The sequence below is a fragment of the Acomys minous genome (genome assembly GCF_964271855.1).
Source record: "Acomys minous genome assembly, chromosome: 1".
NCBI lineage: Eukaryota > Metazoa > Chordata > Mammalia > Rodentia > Muridae > Acomys > Acomys minous.
In genome coordinates, this window is record NC_140483.1 from 6,073,712 (window position 1) to 6,101,069 (window position 27,358).

At 46.3% G+C, this 27,358-nt stretch overlaps 1 long non-coding RNA gene across 1 annotated transcript in view; it reads left to right on the forward strand.

Annotated features, from left to right (window-relative positions):
• Positions 1-373: 373 nt before the first annotated feature.
• Positions 374-27,358, forward strand: part of LOC311592726 — a 41,092-nt gene continuing 14,107 nt past the window's right edge. The window contains exons 1-2 of the long non-coding RNA XR_014777499.1: positions 374-395; positions 25,734-25,841. This is a non-coding gene — a long non-coding RNA (uncharacterized lncRNA). The remainder of the gene's footprint in view (positions 396-25,733; positions 25,842-27,358) is intronic.

Consider the following 27,358-nt stretch of genomic DNA (forward strand, 5'->3'; position numbering starts at 1 on the left):
GCTGTTAGAATCCAGGCACGGTGCATCTGTCAGATGGTTTGACAGTGATGCAACATCATGTCCCAGGCCCACAGTTTATACTCTGTTTACCCTATTCTAGGACATTCCACCTAGATTTTTGCTGACAAGTAACAGCAAGATGTATCTTGTAGTGTCACAATGGGTGTTTTTCACTGTCCTCAAACCGCCTGTGCTCTAGCCCTGTCTCTAGCCCTATCTCCTCACTAACTTCTAGAGCCACAGGTTTGTACAATGTCTCTGTTTCTGTCCTTCCAGAATGCCTCATAATTAAAATTGTACAGCTGAAGATTCTTCACGCTGACCTGCTGCCCTTAGCTGCGTGCATGGGAAGAGTCCTCCACGCATTGTCATGACATCACATCTCAGCTTCAGTGGTGAGTGAGGCTGTACTGTTGCCCAGCTGTCCTGCCTTTTCTCTATTCATTCCCCTGTGGAAGGATGTCTCGGTTGCCTCCAAGTTTTGGCAATGGCTAGCGAAGCTGGAATAAATGCCCACATGATGGTTTAGGGGTGGGTGGAAGCTTCCTGAGGAGCTTGGCTCTGTGCTAGGAATATGCTTAATTTTATAAGGAATCAAATTGTCTCCCACTATGGCCATATAATTTTTTTTTAAATTCTCACTAGCAACCAAGTGAAGACGAGTTCTTATTCTCTACCTGTTTGTAGTCATATTTGGTGGCTCTGATGTTTAGGATTTTTGCTACTGCAGTAGATGTGTAGTTCAATGGTTTGGTTTGGCTCAATGTTGTCCTTCAAAGGCTCATGTGTAGGAATCTGAGTTCCTGTTATGCTATGACTAGGAAAGGTCCTTCAAAGCCTTATGTGCTGATGTCTTGGTTGTCAGCTGATGGGCCTTGAGGAAATGCTTGGATCCTGACAGCTCTGATTGCTTCAGTGGAGGCTAATTCTAATTCCCTGAGAGAGTCTAATGGAATGTCTAAGAGTCAACGACATCCTGGGGAGGTGGGACCTTCTTAGAGGAAGCATGTCATTGAGGTTGCGCCTCAGGAAGGGACACGGAGTCCCAGCTCCTTTGTAGCTCTCTCTGCTTCTGAGATACCATGAGGTGAGCAGCCCTTTAAAGTTCTGAACTAAACTAACTTTGTTTCCTTATAAAATGTAATAATTTTCTTATTCTGAAGCAATCAAGGTAAGCTATAGATCAACTATTTTATATGATGAAAGAGAAATATTAGATCTGTTTATGTCACAATTTATTTTGTTATTAACCTTGCCTCATAACATTAAAATGTGGGCTAAAATCTTTCATTCAAAATTATTAAGAGGGAGGGAGGGAAGGAGAGAGAGAGATATTTTTAATTTTTAATTAACTTAAAAAAGTAAGAGTGGCAGAATCAGGGTAAAGAGAAAGCAGGCCTGCAACAGAACCCTGAATTTGTTTTTTAGAAATGAGAGAGAAGGTAGGGGTGGGCAGTGTAGCCTGAAATGAGGTTAAACCCTTTATTTACTGAGCGCAGTGCTGCAAGCAGAGACAGTTGCTGGCTGGCTCGGCACTCCCTCCCCTTCTCCTTCTGCTGCTGTGTAAGGTGCAGGAACAAATTTGTCTTCTCTGTAGATTAAAGAATAAAAGATAATACATGAGTAAGTTGGGGTGTCTGGGCAATACTGCCATACGCTACAGGGGAAACTAGGTCTCTGTCAGGGTTCTTCATCTTGTTAAGAAAATGATGATAACAAACTCAGATGGAAGCTGGAGAAAATTTTTATAAGAATTCAAAAGAAGCAGCCCAGGACAGGCACGCTGTAACAGCTCAGCTACCCAGGGGAGGGGACCAGAGAGGATGAGCTGGTCACCATGGTGACCCTCCACATACCCCCATTGTGTGGAGGGCAGCCTTAGGAAGAGAAAGGAAGACCCTTATGAATTAGTGGGTTTAAATGCACATGTAGACTCGGCCCAGCATCCAACAGAGAGACAGGAGCGAAGAAAGGGAGTAGTGTGCCTTTCTGAGTCCTGAAAGGAGGGCTGAACCAGCCGAAACTCATGGCAGTTTGTAGGGACTGCACTAGTGATGAGGAATTCTGGAAAGGTACCTTGTCTGAAGTTGGCCCTCCTTCCTAAGGCTGGCCCCTGAGCCAGCCTTCTGACCTGAACATCTGGATTAACACACAAAGGAGGAGGAGGACACACCTGGGCCTGGACGGAGACTCCATCCTTTATTATGACTGTGCCACGTGCCCAGGGGAGAAAGTCACTCCTTCATTACCATTGCAGCGGCTGAGGCGTCGTCCCATGGACTGAAAGGAGTGAGTGGCAGCTACATCTCACCCTGGGGAGCTGGTGGCATCTTGGGAAACCTGCCTTTCTTGCATTTGAGAAGTGGTCAGGCTTTCGAGGCTGAGCATCTTGAAGAGAGGATTTGTTTCTGCTTTTGCCATATGAACTGTTCATGGTGCCTATTGCTTGAGCAGGAGGGCCGGCTCCTTGCTCCTCCCATGAGATGAGGTGGGTAGAGTGGGAGGAGGAGAGCAGAGGAGCAGGAGTTGGTATGTATGTGTGTGAGGTGTGTATGCTGTATGTATGCTGTGTGTATGTATGCATGCATGCATGTATGTGTGTATGGTGTATAGACTTGTATGTATGTATGTATGTATGTATGTATGTATATGTCTGTGTGTGGTATATATGCTTATGTGTGTATATGTATGTATATATATGTCTGTGTGAGTGTGTAGTGTTTATGTATGAGTGTGTATGTCTTTGATAATATCTGTGTGTGTGTCTGTGTGGGGTGTTTATATGTTTGTGTATGTATTTGTGAATGTGTCTCTGTCTCTGTCTCTGTCTCTGTCTCTGTCTCTGTCTCTGTCTCTGTCTCTCTCTCTCTCTCTCTCTCGTGTGTGTGTGTGTGTGTGTGTGTGTGTGTGTGTGTGTGTTGCCTCCCAATATTCTGAGACAGCTTTGTCACAGCATTGCCCCAACATACCTTTAAGTCTTCCTCTTGCCAGCCATATTTTAGCTCTGGATGCCTTCACTGTCTTGACAGTGTCTTGTCAGAACTTCTGTGCTGGGGACTGACCTTCTGTCTCCTGCCTAAAATTCTAATCAAAGTCAGCACAAAACAGCAAGATGTGCCTTGGTCTACACAATGTGGCACAAACCTTCAGGGACTTCCTTAGTCCCTTGTGTGTGTGTGTGGGGGGGGGGGGGCTACAAGGCGAGTCTTGCCATTTTCAGAGTCTTCAACTTTCCTTGTAAGATGTGCCCTGTCTCATGCCCCTTCTTTGCCTGGTAGGCTTCTCTGGAGTACCTGTGTCAGCACTCTTGGAAGGCTTATCAGTCACCTTCTGTGGCTGTGATAAAACACCATGACCAAAAGCAAGTTAAAGAAGAAAAGTTTATTTTAGCATAGGGTTCCAGAGGCATAGATTCTGCTATGGTGGGGGAAAGATGACATGGTGGCAGGGGCAAGACCTGGCTGCTCCCCTACATTCAGGAAGCACAGGGAGAGACCGGACTTAGGCCAGACTTAGACCCTCAAACCCCACCTCCAGTGACGTATTTCCTCCAGCAAGCCCCACCTCTCAAGTGGCCCACAACCTCCACAAACCATAGGCCATGGGTTCAAATGCACCAGCCAACTGGAGACAAGTTCTCATTCAAGCCTCCACAGAGATCCAGGCCACACTATTTTGGTTCAGGCAACTGTTAGCACCTAGCTGTTAGGACGAGGATCCTTCTGGGGAAAGGTGCTTTCTTAGGAATCTTTGCTGCCTTTCCTGGACAGCTTTCATTTCTTCTTTGCTGTCAGGCTCTCTTGATCAACAGACCTGTGTAAAAATAATTTTATTTTCCTGTCTCAGTTGTCTGGGAGGCTTACTACCTCCTCCTGCTATAGGCCTAGTCCTGGAAGCTTCTAGCCTCTCTATAATCTAACCAAGTCCTAGAATGTTCTAGGCCTCTGAGACTTGCTGCTTAATGAGCTCACCCTTACTTGTTCTTTCTGAGCTCTGGGCTGGCTGGTTCAACTCAGCTGTTCTGGCTCAAACTCCTCTCCCAGCTGGCTTGTTCAATCTGGCTTCTCTCTCAGCCTGGCGCTTTCTTGTACAAACTAACTTTACCTTCGTTTTTGGATTAAAAGCATGCTCTACCTTGCCTGGATTTAAGCTTTTTTTTACATGATACTTGCTCTATACCAGGCTGGCCTTGAACTCCGATCTGCTTGCCTTTGTCTCCTGGATTAAAGCCATGTTTGTATTTGGCTGGATCACATAGACCTAGAAGATCTTTGGATTTGATTTTTTGCCAGAACAGCCAGGTTCTTAATTAATATTCTTCCACAGACCTGCTTCTCTGCAGGGTGTGAAGTTTAATTGTGCGTTGGAAATTTTAATGCAACATGAGGCTGATTCTTTCAGAGCAGCGTGTAAGTCCTTACTCGGTTCTTCCTCAGGGTGCACTGATAATCCTGTGTCAGCTCTGTTCTCATGCTGTGACAAGACACTCAATGCGCAACTTCACGAAGGGGGGTTGATTTTGGCTTGAGGTTTGAAGGGCTACAGCCCATCATAACAGGGAAAGCCTTGCAATGGGTGTCTCCATGACAGCTGGAGCAGGCAGATGAGATTCCTTAATTGGCAGAACAGGACGCAGAGAGAAGACAGGAAGTGAGATGAGCTACAAAAACCTCATGGTCTGCCCCTCTAATGACCCAATTCCTCCAGCTTTGGGCCTCAGTTCTTGAAGATTCTACAGCCTTCTTAGTGGCATCAACAGATGGAGACCAAGCATTCAAACATGTGAGCCTGTGGTGTGACATTCCATAGTCAAATGGTGACATGCCCCAGAGAGACGATAACGTAAAGACAGCATGCAGCCTTTGGAGATTTGATTTCTCACCTTGGCTCTGTAAGCTTGAAGTTGGCTCCGATTTTTCACCTCAAAGCTGGAGATGTGTTCTGCTCTTCAGGACCATCTTGAAGCTTATAGGAACTAGTGAATCAGAGTCCCCGGGCATTCAGAGTCCCCGGGCGTGCCACGGTGCTCAGGGTCTGTGAGTCACCTTCTACTCATGTCAAGAAACAGTTCCACACAGTCACCCTTAGGAGCAATTTTTTTGCCATCTATTTTCTGAATACTTCCTGCCTAAGGAAATGGTGGTCAATGATATATTGAACATTTTAGCAGGACTGTCCATTAAGAAGCCAATGAGACCCACTAATTCGGATTTTTCCCTTTAGCCTATGCTTTTGCAGAACAAGATGAGGAAATGACTATGCTATCAGGAAAATGAGAAGGGAACTCACAGCACACATGTGTATGGAGTTCAGATAGAAAACGATGCCAAATCCATGAGTGTTACTGTACTGGTTAGAGTCAACAGCAATCACTTGCCTATTGATTCTGCACATATCTTGATCATAAATATTGAATACATTTTTATGTATTCAATACATACTTACCTCAGTCACTACATCCCATGTGTGAATAGTCCAGGAGATAGATTATGACTCTGATGGTCAAAAGATTCCAAACAAAAGATGAGGAAGAGAGAGAGAATTTCCAACAACAAAATTATATGTGTACAATTCCTGATGTATTGATACATCATCATTTCTCACTCAGTAGATACTCAATTTGTTAACAAATCATGATCTTGAGTCTTCTCTGGTAAGTCAGGATCGGAGTGTGTTTATAATGACATCGACCAGGTTGGCGTGGTCACTGATGAGACCAGCTTTCCTAAGCTTTGGTGTATTTAGGAGCAACTGTGTCACCCATCAGCTGTATGCTTTGCTCTGCCTGGATAGGAATTACAGATAGATGATCAGTGTGACAATTGCGAATCCTTGAATTCCCAAGGTCCAAGGGCTCACAGCTTCAAGCCTTGCGAGCTCGGGACCTATGGCTCCAGACTTTAGAGGTCATAGACTTACGGATCTAGGCATTTGGCTTGGAGGTGTTTTGCTCCAGACTTTACACACTAGCATCCCTGTGTTTGGCAGCTATAGTAATTCAACTCCTAACAGTTGTTCTTGGTGGCAGGAGCAACAGGAAGAGGAAGAAGAGGAAGAGGAGGGTGCACCCTGTTCTGTTAGGACTCTAACAGAGGCCTCGCCTTGCTTTGTGGTAGCTCTCACACAGGACTTGAGTGCTAGGACCCTCAGCCTAAGCAAAAGTTCCATGATAGTCCAGCGTGTGCAGCCGTGTGCACCAGCATTAATATATAATGCTTGCCGTGCTGATGCATGCCTGTGCCCGCAGAATACATGTTGGCTATGCTATAGCTTGCGTGTGTGTGTGTGTGTCCTGTGTGTGTAGGTGCACAAATATTTGTGTGAGTATGGAGAAGCTGGACGTCCGTGCCCTGTATCTTCCTGTATCACTGTGTATCTCACATGTTGAGACAGGGTCTCTCCCTGAACCGGGAACTCACTGATCCAGCTAAGCTGGGTGGTGAGCAGGCATCTGAGGTCTTTCTGTCTCTATCCCCCCCCAGGACTGGGATTACAGGCATACATCACCTTGCCTAGCTTCCTGCATGGGTGCTGTCATTGTAAACTCAGGTCATCACACTTGTGTGACAAGTGCTTCCGGACTGAGCCATCTTACCATCCCCTTGGTATTTATTTTAGTATGAATTTCATTCAGGAAATGTAAAAAACAGGTTTAAGATAAACAGTATGCAATTTTTACCCTTTCAGCAACGCCATAAAAACAAAAACGATGAAATACACCAAGTGACTGATCTATACCAAGTAGGCTTATATAAGTCCACACTGTGTTTGCCCAGTGACAAAAGTGCTTCATGGCTCATTTCTCAGAGCACAGCCCTGCTGCAAGGCAGCTTATCCCTGGACATTTTCACACAGAAAGCCAAATTTTGCCATGGATAGTTTTCTAGCTTTTCTCATGAAAATATGTTTGCTACCACCCCTCAGATGCTGTCAAATCTGTTTGCTCCCGGTGTCTTGGGAGTGACTGCAGACAAAGGATATGGCTGGGTAAGGAAGCCTGAATTGATACAGCCTAAAAGACACCCATGACTTGCTTGTTTATCTGTGCCAAGGAGGCACACGTTTTAGAGTCACTGTGCTCAGTACTTGGGTGGGACTCACTGAAGAACCTTTCTCTTTTGAGCTCTTAAGCACCAAGTTAATCTTATTTTCATTACAATTTCACCTCAATTCAGACGGTGAATACCAGAAGGAGATTATTTCTGCAGGTGCCAAACACAAGGGCTGGCATCTCGAAAGGTCGAAAGTTGAGTCTGACCAGAGCAACTGAAAACAAAACAGTGACGTACTTAAAGAGTAGTAATGTGAGTTGTTTTGGAAATGAGGTGCCCTTTCTGTGGGAATTTCTTTTTCTTTTTCTTTTTCTTTTTCTTTTTCTTTTTCTTTTTTTCCAAGACAGAGTTTCTTTGTGTAGCCTTGGCTGTCCTAGACTCACTTTGCAGACCAGGCTGGCCTCAAATTCACAGCGATCCACCTGCCTCTGCCTCCCGAGTGCTGGGATTAAAGGTGTGCACCACCACGCCCGGCTTCTGTGGGAATTTTAACAAGTCTTTCATGTTGTTGTTTCTAAAGAAGGTTTTATGAAGCCCAGAATAGTCCTTGACTGGTCATGAAGCTGAGGCTGGCCTTGAACTCCTCATCTTCCTGCCTCAACTTCCCAAGTGCCAGGACAACAGGCGTGTGCTACCATACTTTGCTAACAATGGGGAGTTTTACACATCCCAGGTAGCTCGGAGGGAGCTTTGATATGGGCAAAGAAAACAATGAGGGAGTTGGAGGAACTCGCTGTGAGGGAGGGTGAGAGCTTCACTGTGCGTAGCTTGGCTGACAGAGACCACACACCCTTGGCTAATAACCGCATGCGCAGTAAGGACCAAAAATCAGTTTGGGGCCTGGAAGTGTGAACAATGGAATCAGTTAAGTATAGGAAAATAGGCAGAATATGAAATGTGAAATGTCTATTTCTAGGTTTTCCAGATGTACCTCTTGAGGTTCCTTCAGTGTTAAATATTTTCCAGTAAGATGGGTAATTCTTAACAATCTCCAACTTAAAAGCAACTGAGAGAAGTGAAAGCTTCAAAGAGTTTCATGGCTGTTTTGGGTCTAGAGGTGCAGCTTAGTTGGAGAGTAAGTGTGCAGTGTACAGAGGGCCGGGGTTCACTTTGTGCATATGCACACACATATGCACACACACACACTTACACATATACACACTTATGCATGCACACACATTTGAGCACATCCACACACATGCACACACACGTGCACACACCTGTACACATGTACATATATGCAAACACATCTATACAGACACACACATATATATGAGACACGTACACACACACACACACACACACAGCCTTGTTACACAGCATACGTATGGGGCAAGTAGTCATGTTTTGGACCCATAGTATTCAAGGTGCTGTGTGTTAAGGGTAAAGTAACTGCATATCTATTTACTCTACCGGGTGGGGGAGAGGGGGCCTAAAAATGAGGCAGACTAAAGTCTCACACAATAGTCAACTTTATTCAGAATAGCAGGTAATTTGTACTCTGATGGTCAGGAAGACTCACATGAGTAGAATGTGTAATCACAAGGACAAGCCACACGTGGCAAAAAAAAATTTTTTTCCATAGAGGCACATTTATAACCACAGCTGAAGTGAACTCACTTTTGTCCCCATGCCTGGAAGAGCATAGCAGCACATTCCAAGGACAAGTCCGTGCTTTGAAGAAACCGAAGTCACAGGACTCTTGTGTTCTTACAAGCATCAGATGCCCCCTCCCAGGAATCCAGTCCTGGGCTATGTTCTGACACACATAGCAAGTCTCTGGAGGTGTTCTGAATGCCGCCTGTGCAATTCGTCTCAGGTCTCTGAGGGACACAGGGAGAGCACAGAGCACACAGCTTCATGTGACACTCCCTGGCTCAGGACACTCAAATGTGTAGGAGACCTCTGGCTTCATTTACAAGTTGGGAAATTCTGGAGTTAAAAATATTAATGAGGGCAAGAAATGCCGGAACACTTGCCCAGCAGCCACAGGCTCTGGGTTTGATCCCTGGCAACATTGTCTCCTCTCTCTCTCTCACACACACACACACACACACACACACACACACAACCTTGGCCTGATTATTCCAAGGATCTGATCAGAAGACCGGGCCTGGGGCTGACCAGCAAAAAATAGGGTAGAAAGTAATTCAAGATTTGAGGTATGGTGAGATAATGCATAGTGAACATACAGCAGGGCCTCGGGCAACTGACGCCACTCACCTCTGAGGAGACGCTGGATGACCACTTAGGGTTGAATTTTAGGCAAACTTTGCTTGGCTTCTGTTTCTTTTTCTGTGATGTTAGTGCCAAGGATGGTACAGGAGAGCACAGCACATGAGTCTCAGCAGTCTTAGTAAGGGCAGCGGCTGCTACTGGTTCACGTGTGACTGGGGCTGTGTCTTCTGCCATGTGGCTACACACCTTCTTCCATAGGTGAGGAAGATCCAAAAGAGAAGAGGTCAGTCCACAGGAAAGCAGGGCCAACCCTAATAGATGTGCTGCAGTAATCTCCCATGGTTCGGATTCAAACCAGAATCATCCAATGTAGTTAGCATTTTGCTATAGTCATGAAGCCACTCTTGTTTCTCTTTCCTTCCCTGAGTCTTAAGTTCTAGTTTTAGTCATGTTAGCTGTCGCAAAGGTTTTAAACTCAAATCTGTCTGTCTGTCTGTCTATCTATGTATCCATCTATCCATCCATCCATCTATCTGTATTTCCTGGTCTCATTATCCCAAATCCTTTTGTCATGTCATCAGGATATAAACAGTTACAAAGTTGTGACGTCATAAAGCCATGTTGTGCATCGTCTTGGAGCGTAAGCTCTATGAGTCCTGCTCAGGAACAGAAAGACACACCAGTGAGAGACAGCATTCTTTTTTGGGGGAGAAAGGGAGGGTGATTTGAAAGAGAAAACCCTAAGGGCATTAGCAACTTGGATGATGTTTTGAATGGATCCAGAGGAATCAGTAAAGTGTAGGGTAGGGTTGACTAACGGACATTGCCCCTTGCTCTGGGGACATTGCTGCAGAGCTGGGCCTCATGGAGAGGTGCAGAGGTGAGAACTCTGCACAGTTGGCTCCGGCATGTGCCGAGGGAGGCTTGGGTGCTCGTGGGTCCTCAGCTTGTACCTTCTGATCCTGTTAGTGTTCCCAGCTGGAGTAAGTGTCTTCTGCCCTCATTATTTTATCTTCTGGGAACTCAGTGTGCACACAGAGTTCTGTTCACAGCTTTGACATCTCAAGTTCTTAACACCAAATGCTTTGCAGGCACCGTCTAATCCATCACTGCTTTGACTTCATTATTTTCTCCTCCCAGAACCTCAGTGGAGCCTATACTCAAAATCAGAGCACATCAACTAAATTAAGTCTGCCCTGTCCAGGAGGGTGTTCCAGCAATTACCTTAACAGACTGAATTTTAGGGATAGGGCTTGGCTAAGCTGTCCAGGCAAAATTAGAAGGAGAAATGCCACAGCTCTGCCTTACAAAGGACTAGGAAACAGAAATCAAAATTTGACTCGGTAAATAAGGGCCTTTTCATTAGTTTTATTTTATTATTTAAAAAAGTTACAGAGCTGGTCTCTATTCCAGGTCTGTCATAGACCATCCCCTGCCCTTTACCGTTGTGATAAAGCTCTGAGTAAATTTATGGTTATGTGCTCATGTAAGCCAATATGCAAATTAAAATGATTTCTGTCCCAGCTCCATTGTTTTTACTGTAAACACTTGAGTTTAGACATCACCACGGAAGAAGAGCCATGTGTTGGATTGCTGTAAGTTGCTCGGGATCCAGTTTGTTCTGTTGTACCCTTTTCCCTGCCATCAAGGCTTTGCTTAGGAGACGGCGTACATGGTAGTGAGACATTTATGGCTTGATGTGGGTTTGTTCTGGTGGCCTGCTGAGGTCCATCCATCTGACCCCCAGGCTCCTCTCTGCTCTAATGGCATCTGGCATTTGAACAGCATGATCAGCTGAACCCCTGCTGGATAGACACTTTGTGGGCCACATTAGCTCCCGGGCTGAAAAGCCCTCCAGCCTGCCACACTCTGCCTTCCAGTCAACTGCTGAGCGTAGGCCAGAGAACCCCAGCGTCCTTTCAATGACGTCCTACTGCTTCTGGCTGAAGAAAGTTCTTGGGGTGTCCCCAGCACCCACATTTTCTCCTACAAGGTGGCCACTTCCATGGCAGTGGGAGTGTATTTCAAAGGCTTCGCCTGGAATGGATGCTGAGGTCTGACTGCTCTGGAGGACAAGGGTGCTTTGGGTGCCTCTCGGGGGCGGAGCCTGAGGAACAGAGTTTCAGCACAGCCTCCCCTCCCCCTCCTCAATGGCGACTTCTCACTATTTGCTTAATCTCATCATCTTTTCCTCCTTAGCTCACATTTTTTTTTCTCTAGACATTTAGAGGGGGTGGAGAGAAGAAAGAGTCCAGCTGACATCTACTTCCTCACCCTTCTGTCTCTTCATGGACTTAACAGTCTGTATCTCTTTTTTTAGGGCCCCACGGTAAATCTCACCTTAGAGAACAGCTTCTGGCCCACCTCCACACAGGGCACGGGGTGGTCCTAAAGGTGAGAGTGAGAATGCCTTTACTGCCTATTTAGACTATTTTCCATCTTATGAAACAATTACACCCCACTGGAGGCATCCTCATGGGGAGATTCTAAGGATTCATAACATTTCCCAAGTTTAGAAGAAGTCACTTCATTTGCTGCTCCGATGTCACTTCAAAAACCCTGACAGTTAAGGCACAAAAGGGAATAATTATGTAAGATATAAAATTAACAAGTACTGTGGCACTTTGTGAAATACCTGGGCTAGATTGATCCCAGGGATGGCGTTAACAATTCAAAGAAAGAGACTTGGCGCTGACAAGGGGTGCTGGGGAGTGTCAGCCATGCCTGTGTGTTCAAGCCTCTGCTAGAGTTCTCAGGAGATTGTTCAGACTCTCAGTTCACCTTAAATGGGTCTGCTCTGGACTCATCTGTCACCTCCGAATGCCACCTCCAAACCTCCTCCCCCGACTCCTGTGTCCCCATCACTGTGAATTTAGCTCATACCATCTGTAGCTCAGAGTGTTAATCTAGCCCCTGGCTCTTGCTGCCTTGCCCAGCCCATCAGCTGCTCACCCCAGGTAATCCTTACTGAAACATGAAACTGACCTTTACTCCATCAGAGAAACCATGGTACCTTCTATCACCTACAGTATAAGGTCCTGACTGGGCACAGGGGGCACACCTGCCATCCAAACAGTTAAGAGACTGAAGCAGGAGGATTGGGGATTCAGGGCCAGCCTGAGCTACATAGCAAGACCCTGCCAAAGGTGACAAAGAAGAGTGAGTTCCTAGCCCCTTAGCATGGTGTGCATGGCAGCTTGCCTTCCGCATCAGTCTGTGGCAGCATATACAGGGACCCATTTGTTTCCACAGTTAGTAGAGGTTTATTGAATGCTTGAAAGATATATAGACAAATATGAGTGGATATAGTGTGTGTCTGGGTAGGTGTGGGAGCATCAGTGAGGGCCTTAGGAGGAAAGGACAAGAACGGAAAACGCTGATGTACAGGCTGAAGTGGGATTTTTGCAAAGATTGAGTTGGAAATACGGCCAGATCTCTGAGGACGTTGGGAAGCTACTCAAGATCTCTCCAGTGATGGGGTTTTCTCTTTTCTTTTCTTTCTTTCTTTCTTTCTTTCTTTCTTTCTTTCTTTCTTTCTTTTTGACAGTGCCTCACTGTGTAGTTCTAGCAGGCCTAAAACTCACAGAGATCCACCTGCCTGTGCTGGGAGTAAATGTCTGAGTCACCACTCTCAGCCTTTCAATGCTGCCTTACCTCTGTTGGACGTAGAACCCCCCCTCTCTCTCTCTCTCTCTCTCTCTCTCTCTCTCTCTCTCTCTCTCTCTCTCTCTCTCTCTCTCGTGTGTATGTGTGTGTGTGTAATATAATTATTTTATTGATTCTTTGAGAAGTTTATACATTTTTATAATATTTAACCCCGCCACTCTCCCTAGCTCTTCTTAGATCCATTCCTGTTTCCTTCCCCTTCCCAGCTTTGTGTCCTTTTATTTCTTTATTAAAAACCAATCCACCCAGTCCACTCTGTGCTGACAGATACTCCTAGGTGTGCAGCCATTGACTGGAGTGCAGTCAATTCGTTAGTTGTCACACTCTTAAAGGAAATTGGCTAGAGTCACTCTCATATCCTCTCAGGAGCCAACCCATCAGCTCACTACTTCATGGTTAGGGAAACAAGTGTTCACATCACTGGAACAGAGAGACTGGGTTGGTGAGGTTCAGAGTGTGAAGCAACACCCCCCAAGGGCAGCCTAGCCTTCCCTACTGGCTGCCACACAGTACCTGTCAGCTCCGTCATCACGCACTGAGATTCTAGCCCCATGCCTTTGGACCTTGAGGGGCAAACGACATCCATCCATAGCAGCTGTCCCAGTGGTCAGCTCGTGTCTGTCCAGCAGCCCCACCCTCTTCTAGACTAGCTCCCCTTTCCATGTTGTAAATAAGTTTGTACCCGGTGCTCCTGGTTGAAGTCTCACACAACAGTAACCTACCCACTTAGTCTCAGGGAAGACAAGCCCACTCTGTAGTAAGGGCGCAGAATCAAGTGGGCAGATGTGAAGTAAGCAGCCCTAAGTGTCATCCTTCCCAGCCTCTAAACTAGAGGAGTCTGGGTGAGAAGGCTAGAACTCTGGGGGAACCAGACTTGAGAGATTAGAGAACATCATGGCAGTTTCTACGCCCAGTTTTCTCTGTGCCTGGTGACTGGCAGTACCCACAGTTCAGTTCTTGGTCAATTAATGCCATCCTCGGCAGTGCAGTAGTTGCTGTCATTTGCAACAGAAACCTATCTGGTGAGTTTCAAAGTTTCAGATCTATAGAACAGAGAGAGAGGCTTTGTTACCTGATGTGTGGCCTTGAGTGTTAACTTGATGCGATGTAGGATTACCATGGAAACAGATTTCTGGGTCTGAGAAGGGCACATCTGTGAGGAGTTATCTAGATAAGATGAACTGAGATGAGAAGCCCCTCCCTAGTGGTGGGTGGGGCTGTTTCATGGACCGAGGTCCTGAATATACAGAAAGCAGAAAGTAAGCCGAGCCCTACAGCCTTCTCTCTCTCTTCCTGATTGTGGACGCAAAGTGACTAACTGCTTCACATCCTACCCCAGTGACTTCTCAGCCATGATGGATTATACTCTCCGTGTTTGTTACAGTTAGTCGCCATGATAAAAGACCATGGCCAAAAATGGCTTAAGGAAGGAGTTTATTTTGGCCTACTGGAGGGCTGGCAGACCGTTTGTAGCAGGAACGGCAGCAAATGACTGGCATGGTGGCTGGAGCAAGATGAGAGATCACAGCTTTAATGCAAAGTGAAACAGAACACACTGGTTACTCGGGTGTGGCTATCACCTCTCAAAACCCATACCCAGTTACATGCTTCCTCCAACAATGCTGCATCTCCTAGACCTCCCCCAAAGCACTACAACAGGGGACCAGGTGCTCAAATGCCTGAAACAGTGGGGGACAACTTTCATTCAAGCCTTCACATGCGCAAGCTGTGAGCCACCCAAACAAAACAAACAACCTTCCCCTTTAAAGCCCCTATGGTTTGGTATTTTGTATAGACATGAGGAAAGTAACAAATCCAGGAAACTGGTACAGGCAAATGATGACCTTGTGATTCTCAGGACTTTACAGCTGTTTTGGGATGAATGTGGAAGAATCTGGAACTTCGGGTTACAATAACCTTGACATGGTGTTAGCAGAGCTTTGCGGACCATTCTAGTGGGTGTGTGGAAGACAGGAATGCTGAGAGAAATGAGGAGCGTTGAAGCTAGGCTCCTGAGGATTCAGAGAACAGGGGCTTCCTTAGGGACCGACCTGGAGGACATCGCTTATACTTCATGGCGAATAATCTGGCTGCATTCTGCCTGTGTGTTGAGGCCTGTGCCTTTGTCTAGCCCTGAATACAGGAATAATGAAGTGTTTTTGCGGGGTAGTGGTGGAGGAAATATCAAGATAGCATAGCATTAAAGTGGTGTCACGGTGAGCGCTCACACCTATTATCCAGGATTACAGTGAAGGAGAGAAGAAGATAGAGCAAAACGTTAAGAAAAATGTGAAATTCAACCAGGAACAACATGCGAGAGTTTAGAGTTTCAGACAAGGAGACTGTAGGTGTCAGAGTCAGGGAACATTTGCTGAGGAAAGCTACAGGCATGAGGAAGTGTAGGCAGCTACCCAAGACCTTTGAGCTCCGGGTGATTCCAGCTGGAATCCAAGATGCTAGAGATGGAACAGCAGGGTTTGGCCTTTTCCCTGCTGGGCTTCAGTTCTGCTTGTGTATGCTTATTCCTTGCTATGCTTTTGTTTGGGGATGTTTATCTGTGCCCTTATATGCTGGAAGTAAGCAGCCTGTTTGTTGCACAGGGCTTATGGGTAAGATATTACCTGCCTCTCAGAGGTTCTGCACTTTTGGGCAGTGCTGGAATATTAAAGACTGTCGGGACTTCTCATGTAGGACTGAATGCATTTTGCATATGAGATAGGCAGGAGTTTATGGAGAAGTAGGGACAAGATTACGGTTTAAAAACAACATGTTTAGATGTCACATTGGCAAGGGGAGAAGTTTTGATGGTTAGTCTGAATTATCAGCTTGGTGGGATTTAAAATTACCATGGAAACAAATCTCTGGCCGTGTCTATGAGGGAGTATCCTGACCAGGGTAGCTGGGGTAGGATAGGAGACCCACACTAAATGTGGGTAGCACCATTGGGTGGTTGCTGGAATGAGTGAAAAGAAGAAAGTGAGCAGGAACAGTCTCATCGCTCTGCCCCTGACTGTGGATACAATGTGACTGCTGTTCCTTCTGTTTCCTGACTGTGGATACAATGTGACTGCTGTTTTCTCTGTTTCCTGACTGTGGATACAATGTGAGTGCTGTTTTCTCTGTTTCCTGACTGTGGATACAATGTGACTTCTGTTTTCTCTGTTTCCTGACTGTGGATACAATGTGACTGCTGTTCCCTCTGTTTCCTGACTGTGGATACAATGTGACTGCTGTTCCCTCTGTTTCCTGACTGTGGATACAATGTGACTGCTATTTCCTCTGCCCCTGACTGCTGTTTCTTCTGCCTCCTGACTGTGGATACAATGTGACTGCTATTTCCTCTGCCCCTGACTGTGGATACAATGTGACTGCTATTTCCTCTGCCCCTGACTGTGGATACAGTGTGACTGCTGTTTCTTCTGCCTCCTGACTGTGGATACAATGTGACTGCTGTTTTCTCTGTTTCCTGACTGTGGATACAATGTGACTGCTATTTCCTCTGCCCCTGACTGTGGACACAATGTGACTGCTGTTTTCAGCTTCTGTTTCCACAACTTCTTTGCTATGATGGACAACATCCTACATGTATCAGAATCAACTCTTCTTTCCTCATCTTTTCTCAGTGAGACAAGTAATGAACATGGTTCCTTTTCATTGGCATCTATACTCTGACTCTAGGGTGATGAACTATTTGAAAAAAAAATGCCAGGATCGCAACACTATTTTTGCATGCTCTAGAAGGAAAGGACCAGTAAGAGTCATCTTGCCTACGTTTGTGACTTGAGTAGTATTTCATTGCACACATACATCACATTTATTTTTCTTTATGTTTTTTAGTGGACAGGTTAGGTGATTTTGTAATCTGGATATTGTGAATAAATCATAATGAAAATGGGACTGTAGGTATCTTTTTGTCATATCCATTTCATATACCCACATATACACATATGTTTACATGTGTGTTTGCATGTATGTGTCCAGTAGTAGGTTTTCTGGATAATATAAGTCTGCTTCTAATCATTCAAAGAACCTCCATACTGTTTCCCATAATGGCTATTCCAATTTAGTTTCCTACCAGAAGGAGCTAAAGGCTGCCTTTCCCACATCCTCATTGTCTACATGAGGCGATATGCATGGAGCTCAGTGCATCCCGCTATGTGTGTGTGTGTGTGTTTCAGAACATCTCACTGAACATGATAAATACATTCTTGTCGATTAATAAAAACAAATTCAAGAAAACAAAAGAGTTGCCTTCTCCCTCCAGGCCTGAACATCAGCTTTCTCAGAGTGGTTTGCTGTAGAGTGCAGACAAGAATCTGTTTCCTGGCAACCCAGGGTCCAATAGGCACTTGTTGCTTTAGGTGCACCTCGAAGTGTAAGGGAAGACAAGTGGGCCCCTGCAGGGGTCAGCTCGTTTCCCTGTTTCATCTGTTTTCTCTCTACTGTGTTTTGTGGTGTCTGGGGACTCTGTTTATGTGGGTTTCGCAGGCTCATCTGACCCTGAATTCCTCAGGGTCATTCTCTGAGGCAACAGATTTTATACTGAAGACCTTTGAAAAAATGCAGAAGTCTTTTGGGGGAAGTAGTTAATGATTTGTCAGAATAATATACTATTACTGGAATATTTCAAGCAAATGAAAATTGTGAAAAATTTAATATCAATAATACCATGAGCTAAAACTGCCTTTCTGTGGTCTTTTATGACTGGTATCCAATAGGCAAGTAAGGGTTCTGCCCCCTGAGCTACACCCCCAGCTTCTGGGACTAAGTCTTTCCCTACAATAAATTGCTTTTTCCTTGTAGGTCTCCTTTTATCTCGCTCTCTACATGTCTGTTAACTCAGTAAAAATATATTAAGTACCACTACTTGCTCATTACTATTCTAGGCCCTGGGGACATAGGAATAATGAAACAGTCTGTTTCTGTCATCATGTAGCTGAGCCAAAAAGATTACCAACTCCAAATGTCTGACTATCCAGTGGATGAGCAGCTTCTGGTGGCTTCTAACCCCTGCTGCAGAACTCAGCAGCAGCAGCCGGTCGTCTTTGTCACACAGCAGACTCACCGTCATGTTGCAGTATCTAGGAAACAATGGAAGCCGTACATTGCCAGAACACCAGGCCTAACTGCAACAGAGTTCTCAGGAGGTCTTGCTACAAGCCAAGCCTGGTGGCGTACACCTTTAATCCAGGCCAAGGCAGAGGCAGATGGCTGTCTGTGAGTTCAAGGCCAGCCTGTTCTAGATATCAAGTTCTGGGACAGTCAGGGTTGCATAGAGATACCCTTCATCAAAAACACCAACCAACCAACCAAAGAGCAAAACTTTTCCAAGGAGGCCTTGTTACAAATAGAGCCCTAAGGCCAAAGTTCTTGATTAAGTGGGGTCCAGGTAGGGCCTGAGGACTTGCATTTCTACCAAGTTCCTTAGTGAAGCTGATGCCGACGATCTGGGGACCACACTCAAGAATTATTATTAAAATGTTTGCTGGAAGAGTGGTCAAAATCCAGGGAGGGACCGGAGAGATGGTTCGGAGTCCAGTTCCCAGATCCCACAGTGAGAGGAGAGAAGTGACACCCAAGAGCTCTTATAGCACACCCAAACTCTTATGATATACCTACACACTCACACCACACTCATCCCTCCCACCCATACACCCACATACCCACTCACCCCTTCCCCACACAGACACACACACACACACACACACACACACACACACACACACACCCCTACAGCTAGGTTAAAGTAAAAATTAGGTCCTGCTTCACTGAGAGGGCTAGAAATTTAATGGGAAGCTAGTATCTCAGCTGCTGGGGCCACCATAACAAGGACAGGACAGACCGAGCGATGTAAACAGCAGGCGCCAAGTGGCTGAGCCAGGATTCAGCATGGTGGACCCTGCCTCAGCTTGCAGTTTGGTTTCCATGACATTACCTCTCTTCCTTTGGTGTGGTCTTCCCTCCAGGTGTGCCTGCATTCTAATCTCTTATAGGACACCAGCCATGGGATTAGAGCCCACCCATATAACATCATTTTAACTCAAGTACCTCCGTAAGGACCCCAATTTACCCTGCATCGTGGTACATGCCTACAACCGGCACTTGAGAGGCTGAGGCAGGAGAATCACATGGTCAAGGTCTGCCTAGGTGATCTAGATTGCTTTCTATTGTTCCGGTGAAGACCAGGCCCAAATGCTGTTTGTGAGCAAAAGGATTTGTTTACCTTACATTTCCCCAGTCATGGTCAGCCATGGAAGGAAGTCAGGGCAGGAACCCAGAGGCTGATACTGAAGCAAAGACCCCCAAAGAGCACACTTTGCCGCGCCGCTCTATGGTCTTCTCAGCCTCCTTTCTTATACAACCCAACCCAGTGTGCTGGACCCGTACATATCAACCATCAGTCAAGAAAACACCTCACAGGCTTTTCTACCAGACAGTCTAATGGGTGCATTTTCTCAATTAATGTTCTCTCTCCCCAGATTATGGCAGCTTCTGTCAAGGTGACAAAAAACTACCCAGCACACTGGGCTGCACAACAAGGCCCTAAAAAGATTTAATCCAAGATTAAATTCTGCTTCAGTATTGTAAACAGAATTAAATGAAATTCACCGTAGGTCAAGAGGCAGAGCAAGCAATCAGGTGACAGCGAAAACTATAGAGAGTGAGAGGAAGTTAGGAGGGCAGACAGTGATGCTCAGGCAGGAGGAGGGAGGGGCAGTCAGTTTGAGGGGACTTTGAGGTGGCATGTGGAAGGAGGCTTTTCCTTTTGGGATGTGAACTGAGGAGAAAGGTCAGCTGGGTGCTTTCTCTGCCTCTCTGAGCTAGTGGACTTTTAACTCCAGCGTCTTGATCCACTGTCCAAGATCCAAGCCAGGGAATGGAGCCCCCACAGTGGGCTTCCCATCTCAGTGAGAGGATCACGATAACCCCAACAGGCGTGCCTCCCAGGCAGCTCTAGAGTCTCCTGTTGACAACACTCACCATTGCAGTGGTGCATGGGAAGGGGCTGAGCACCTGTCTGACTCTCACACTAGCTGGTGGTTAGTACTTGCCTCAACTTGTGACAACCAACAATGCCTGAAGGCGGTGCTGAGTACCCTCCAAGGACCACAGCTCTGCGTAGCTTCATCCCATGACCTCTAAGCACTGTTATTAACACTCTCAGCAATTTTGTCAATCACTTTTCCCACAGCCCGAGATTATGAAAACATCTCAGTTTCCATGCCTAGAGGACAGGACCGTGTAGAGGTCCCTGATCCAAATATGGCGTCCCCTCAGCTATTTTCTTTGCTACAGCCTGACAGCTGTCAGAACAAAAAACTTAAAACTGGGGGTGCGTGACAAACGCACCCATCCTCTCCCATCTACCAGCAGAAGCTCAGCTTGTTCGCCTGTCAATCATCATCACCATGGTGCCAGACTGAGGTTTTGGCTTTCTCGTCATATACACAAAACACTTTGGACCAGCCAGGGAAATCCTTGTGGGAGTCACAGTCCTGCCTGGTTTGCTTCCCTTCCCTGGATAGTTCTTGGGTGTCAAGAGTCAAGAGGTGTGTCCTTGCTTCAGAGGGAGCCTGTCTGAAGAACACCCAGGAAAATGACTGAAGGCATGGTTGCTTAAGAAAAAAGGACACCCACTTAGCTTTTCCTGTCACAGTATTTGCGGAATACACAGTTTTGTCCTGTCTTGGGCTAGCCACAGGACACTGACTGATGCATGCTGAATGCCCTATGCCCTCAAGGTCTCCTTCCAGCTTATGTTTATACGCAGGCGCACCTAAGCATGTGTGTGCATGCAGGTCCCAGAGGTGTGGGTCAGTTGTCTTTCTCAATTGTTCGCCTTATTTTTGAGACAGAGTCTCACACTAAACACAAAGCCTACCAGTTCTGCCTCACTGGCTGGCTAGCGAGCCCAGGCTCCTCCTGCCCTTGCCCCTCCAGTGTGGGATTAGTGGCGCACTCTGAAATGCAGGCTGTAACAACAGCCAAAGCCCACACAGGAACACAGGTCTTCTTGCTTAAAGGGTGACCCCTCTCCCTGCGCAGCCATCTACTCAGCCAACCGCACCACACGGATGAGCAGAAGAAAGGAGAACAAGAGGTCACATGAGGGCCAGAAAGGATCACGACGCCGGTGACACCATCCTTATGTGTGCCTGTGACTCAAGATGCTGGAAAGCCCCTGGGAGAGTCCATTGGCTCTGTTCTCCTGCGCTCCATGTGCTGCAGTGGCATGGCTTCTGTGCCCGTCCGTGGAGGCAGCATGGAGGGTTAGCATCTCTGGCCATTTTCCTGTGTTCTTCTTTCAACAGTCTTTGCATCTTGTCCTCTCTGCAGACTGTTCAGGTTCACCTGCCCCCAGTGATTCTTTTCTCGCTGTTTCTGTTGTTTTCACAGCAGGCACTCGCCTCATGGCGTTTAGTTCAATTATTCCGAGTCTCACCCTGGTGGACAAGTCTCTGCTTCTCTGTTTTTTGTTTTGTTTTCTTCTTTTTCTTTCTTTTTTTTTCTGTAATGAGCTGGATCTTTTGAGCCAAGGATTCTCAAGACTGCAATGGAGCCAGACATTTTATTTCTGAGCCTGCTAATTCTGCTGTGATGCAGCTCCAGCAACAACTCAGGTGAGATTTCAACAGGCCTGTTTAAAGTCGGCCTGAATGAGAGAACCGCAAGCGCTCATCTTTTTCTGCTTCCAAGGCAAAATAGCAACCTGTTCCGAAGCTGTTCTTCATGCATCCCCACAATTGATTTTGAGTCTGAATTGATTGGAAATGAATGGAGAGAAGCCAACAACAACAGTAGTGCCGAGCCAGTTGAATCAGTCAGGGGAGTGTATTTGGCCACAGAGAGAGCTGTCAAGACCAGATTGGAGCACTCGGTGTTGAGTGGTAAGGAGCAGGTGATTTCTGGGAGGAAAGAGACATGAACTCTGCTTATTAATAGCTTTTGGAATTCAATAACAACTTAATGCCATGGCAATCTTGTCAAGTCACCCCAAAATGCACAAGATGCTATCTCTAGCCAACCGACTTTGCTAGGCGAGGAAAGCGAAGAGAAAAGAGCCCCCAGGACTATGTGCACACACAGGACCAAGCTGAGTAATTCAGGTGCTGGATGCATCTGACAGTCCATCCCTCCTTTGTTTTTTCCTCTCCCTTAGCCATGGCTACCACTGAACAGCAATGGGTAAACCTCAAGGAAGAAATGTCAGCACAAGTGTTCCCTTCAGCCTCTGTGCGCACTGTCCTCTCCAGTCACACTGGTGATTTCTGGCAGTCCCTCACCGCTCAGATTGTGTCACTCTTTATGTTCCATCTGTTTGCAGACTCTGTAGACTTACAGGGACCTATGAGGTCCATCTTGATATCACTGTTTACTCCGAGTCCCCCCAACCCATAATGACATGGTCACCTGCAGTCACAACCAACCGTGGTCTGAGAGGGAAAGCGAGGCTGCCAGGGGATGGAGACCCCAAGCAGCATTAAACCTGGTGAGTACAGACTCATGGGAGGCAGGCTTCCGTGAGACAGCTCCACTTAATTGGGGAGAACAAAGGCTGTTTAAACCTTTGAGGAGTGGGTAGAGGCTTTGGGGGTGAGTGTACATCATTGGCGGGGGATGAGGTGCTGAGAATGCCTTGTTTGCATGAAGATGAATTCCAGGTGCTTGCTGGACATCACCTTATTAGGAATGAGGAAGTTTCACCTTGCCTCCAGGCTACCTGACCACCTCAAGGTCGCAGAGGCGGGGGTCCTAAGGCTGTGTGTGGCAACATGCAGGCCCAGGGCAGCAGGGCAGGGAGGAAACGGTCCTTCTGATGGTCTCAGGAAGAGGTCCCTGTGGTCAGGACACGTCTTGACCCTACACTTGTTCCAGACTGGTTCCCCCAGTTGCATGGCTCCCTGGTCCCACAGGAACTGAGTCTTATAAAATGTAATGAACTACCCTGAGGTTATACATCCATGTGAGTTGACAATGGGATCAGAATGAGATTTGAGTTAAGGCAAATGTGTGCTCAAAGTGAGATCTGAGTTAAGGTTAATGTGACTCTACGTGCCCTGCTCTTCTGGTGCATGCCTTTCTTAGACCTGCCATATGCATTCCTCTAGGAGGGCCACTCCTGTCGGTGTTTCTTCCTGCACTTTTTCTATTTACAATATATTTTAGATTATTCATTTCCCTCCACCTCCTCCCAGATCTTCCTTTCCTACTTACCCAACTTCCTTCCCTTCCCCTTCATCTCAAAAATGAAACAAAACAAAAACCAAACTCAACCACAAATAACAGTAAAAAACAACAACAAAACAAAACAAAACAAAACAAAACAAAACAAAAAAATCCCAATAGAATCCGGCTTGTGTTGGCCCACTACTGCTCGGCCTGGGGCCCAGCCCTGGAATGTGATCCACATACCAGGTGTTACTCCACTGAAGAAAACTGACCTCTTTCTGCAAACAGCAGTAGCTCCTCAACTAGGTGTGGGACTTCCTGTCTCCTTAGCCCACTGCATGCTGGGATTTTGGCTTGAGTTCCTGTTGGTCTCTTGCATGCTGTCGCAGGCTCTGTGTGTTTATATGTACATTCCCCACCCCCTTGGGTCTTGAGTTAATCCAGCCCCACTCCAGGCCTTAGGATTTTTCTGCCCTCCTCTTCCACACTGTAAAGTTGGTTCATCATCTCTCTGGCTGAACTGGAAGTACTGGTGACCTCTTCCCTAATCAGTTTTGAAACACCTTTATCCAAGTTTTCATGTTACGCCTTTTGTGTTACCATCCGACTGTTCTTTCCGAGTGATTATAAGAAGTAACAGAGAAAGAGGAGAAGAGGCTTTCTTTAAATTACTTTTAGACAAGTCATGATGTTAAACTCTTTAGTATGTAAAGCACTTTCTACAACCTGAAGTGCTATAGTCCGCATTGCCCTATTGGAGATAATTTCAGGTAACCCACATGACATAGGCCATCAGCTCTGCAGAGAGGTACGCTGAACCTAATTCCCCCTCACAATTACCACTGCCAGAGAGCCTAGATTGCCTCAGGTTGTTTCCAGGCTGCAGTGTTTAGCGCTGAGCGGGACCAGCCCGCAGAGGCCTCCCTGAGATGTGCTTGGAGAATGGCTCCTGTTCCTTTTCTCTTTTTGCTGCTGATTCTGTGGCCTCTCTGTAAATAGTCAGAATGGGCAGCCCCGGGGGACCCTGCTTTCAATTCTCTTCCACACGTTTATAAAGAGGAGAGGTTAGAATTCTTGCTCTTGCTAATTAGGGCCACAGATGATGGAAAGCAAATGTGTTGTGGCAAAGTAAGGCCTCGGGGTCACGGAGCTGGCGCTGGTAGTGGGACACTGGGAGGCTGCTGGCCTACATCCTAAAGACAGAGGTGACCCTTCCTCAGATCCTAAGTAAGGCATCTAAAGAGAACTGCAGAAGATTGGCTGTCTCCCCAGGGGAATGATCTGCTTCTATTTGACTGTTAAATGTCATCTAAAGCAAAAATTCTGTTGATGCTACAAGTAAGTTACAAATATTTGCTCATATATACCACATACATGCCTGCATGTGTGCGTGTGTACACACACACACACACACACACACACACACACACACACACAGTGTACCCCAATACATTGATAGAGAAAACTTTGCAGACACTGGGAAACTTTGCTGAGATGTGGACTTAGCAACATAATGCTGCTGTCTGAATGCCTGTGCATATACAGGCATGAATGCATGAACATGTGCGTGGACATTGGCCTGTGCACATGCAACTGTGAATACAGGTGCATATGTGTGGCTTTTGCCTGTGCATACACAAGTGTCAATGTGTACATGTGTGTAAGCCTTTGTCTGTGTACACGTAAGTATGAATGTATACATGTGTGTGGGTATTGTCTGTGCACAGACGTATATATTTGGTGTTTCTCCTTTGCACCTTTGAATTCCCTGTAAGTGCTTGGGGGAGACTTTTGAATGATGTGTGGGCATGTCAGACTCTCTTTGCAGACGCATGCATTTCTGGGAGCCTAGAACTAGAGGTGGAATTTTCCTAAGTTATCTTAAGGAGAAACGAGTGCCAAGATATAGGATATAATTAGAATTTGTTAAAGTGTATTCTTGGCAGCTGCCTGTTTAGTACACATTTTATGTGTTTTCCCATCTCTTTCAAGGTGAGAGTCAATTGCTTGCCATCTTTTAGCATTATGTAAAAGTTTCTCAAGATGATCCTATTGATATGATGAAATGTGGAATTCATGGCGGTGTCTGGAAACCACATTAAACATGTTTAGACTTACGTTTTCTCCCAAGGGAGTCTGCCAAATACAAACATGGTAGCTTCACATCGAAACGAATGTGTCAGACAATAATTATTAGACAAAATTTGCATGAATTCTTTAAAGTCATACATCCTTTAATAAGAGTGACCTACCCAGAATCACCACACAGCCCCAGAAAGGAGAAGGTGAGGAGAGGCGGGGAGGGGTGGGAGAAGGGGGGGGGGAGGGAGAGGACAGCAGGGGTGAGAGGGGGAGGGAACACAGAAAAGGGAATAGACATAAACCGCAAAGGGTTAAGTGTGGTGCTTTCGATGTTCATTTCATGGAAATTCCTGAGGAAACTGGAACACAGAGACAGAAAGGAAAACAAGTATTAAAGCAGTACAGAATGCACTCAAGAATGCTGTGCTTTCTGATTTGTGAGTGATACGTGATGTGCACACAAGATGACACAGTCCCACTGTACAGGTCAGCACAGATGAGGCAAGTGAAGGAAAAAAGAAAAACCCAGAGAGTAAACTGAAGCATAAGCCAAGCAAAACCCAAACCTTGCACCCATCTCTCCAGGAACTTGCGACCCCAGGCTCTGAGGACTGCCTGACAGCAGGATGGAAGTATGCTTAAAGACAGATCAACACAACGAACGACAGTCAGCGGTCCTCCTTCAGGCTCATGGTAAGGATGCTGGAGTTTGCATTTCATAAGAATGTTCTCCAGAAAAAGCACACCAACAAAATAACACACCTGCCCCATGTGTGCCCGGAGAAACAGGAAGACACATCAGTGGAAATAACTAGGACTCTGTGAATGTGGGTCTAACAATAAGCTAACAAGCTCAGAGCAACGGGCAGGACTCCTGGCCCCTTAACATTAGCAGGGCACGCTTTTTCTCTAGTGTAGGAAGAGGATGGAGAGGAAGCAAATGCCTTTTGATATTTTGGGACTTCTTAGGTCTAAGGTTAGTTAACTGAGTACATGGTGCCGTCAATAGTAGTTTTTTTTTTTAATAGATTTATTTATTTATTATATACAGTGTTTTGCCTGCATGTACACCAGAAGAGGGCCCCAGATCTCATTATAGATGGTTGTGAGCCACCATGTGGTTGCTGGGAATTGAACTCAGGACCTTTTGAAGAGCAGATGGTGCTTTTAACCGCTGAGCCATCTCTCCAGCCCTCAATGACAGCTTTTAAAAGTATAGCAAAGAGTAATACAGTTCATTCATTTCCGTTTCCTGTTTATCACTGTGGTCCTGTATTTGATCTCCCTGTCTCTCTGTCTCTGTCTCTCTCTCTTACACACACACACACACACACACACACACACACACACACACACACACACGCATGCACGGAGGGGGGAGGAGGAGAGAGAGAGAGAGAGAGAGAGAGAGAGAGAGAGAGAGAGAGAGAGAGAGAGAGAGAGAGAGAGAGATTGAGATTGATTTAGAACAGGATCTTTAATCCAGGTTGGCCCTTACTTTCTTGTCTCTACCTCCCAAGTGCTGGGATTGCAGACTTGCTTCGTGACCCCCTGTTTATGTCTTGATGAGGATGGAACTGGGGCCCCGTGAATGCCAAGCAAAGATCTCATCAACTGAGCTGCCTCCTCACTATGCTTGCACTGTTTCGAACTTCAGTTGCTGTCTAATGGTGTGTTTTACTGTGCATCCCAGAAAGCAAGCCCCATTCTCTGCAGCCCCCATAGAAAGCAAATCGGCTGCACAGCCTGTTACCTCCTCCTCCTGCGAGTCCAGTTTTGACTTTACTACAAGACACTGTATTCCCATGTCCTCCTCCCCTCAGGCTTAGTATCTCCATTCCAGAATGTTCCCCAGTTCCACATTCATCGTCCTTCCTCAAATTCAAGCAGAAACTTCCCTTGACAGGCTTTGAAACACCTAGGTCCTAATGTTCACACGCCACATCTCACTCTTCAGCAAACAGTGTCAATTACTACCCAGGACCCTTTGCTTCTGTTGAATGTGAAATGTCCCCCACACTTGGTCACCCACTGGGTCCACCAGTCTGGAACCTGTGAACCCTTTGTGATGGGAAACGCCACTATGGAAGGGTGGGTGTTGAAGGTTACAGTTTGCCCCTGCTCCTGGTCCTCTTCTCTGTTTCCTTAACTACAAGCAGCCTCTTCATCACTGTGACCCTCATGGTGCCCTTGACTTGACGATGGACCAT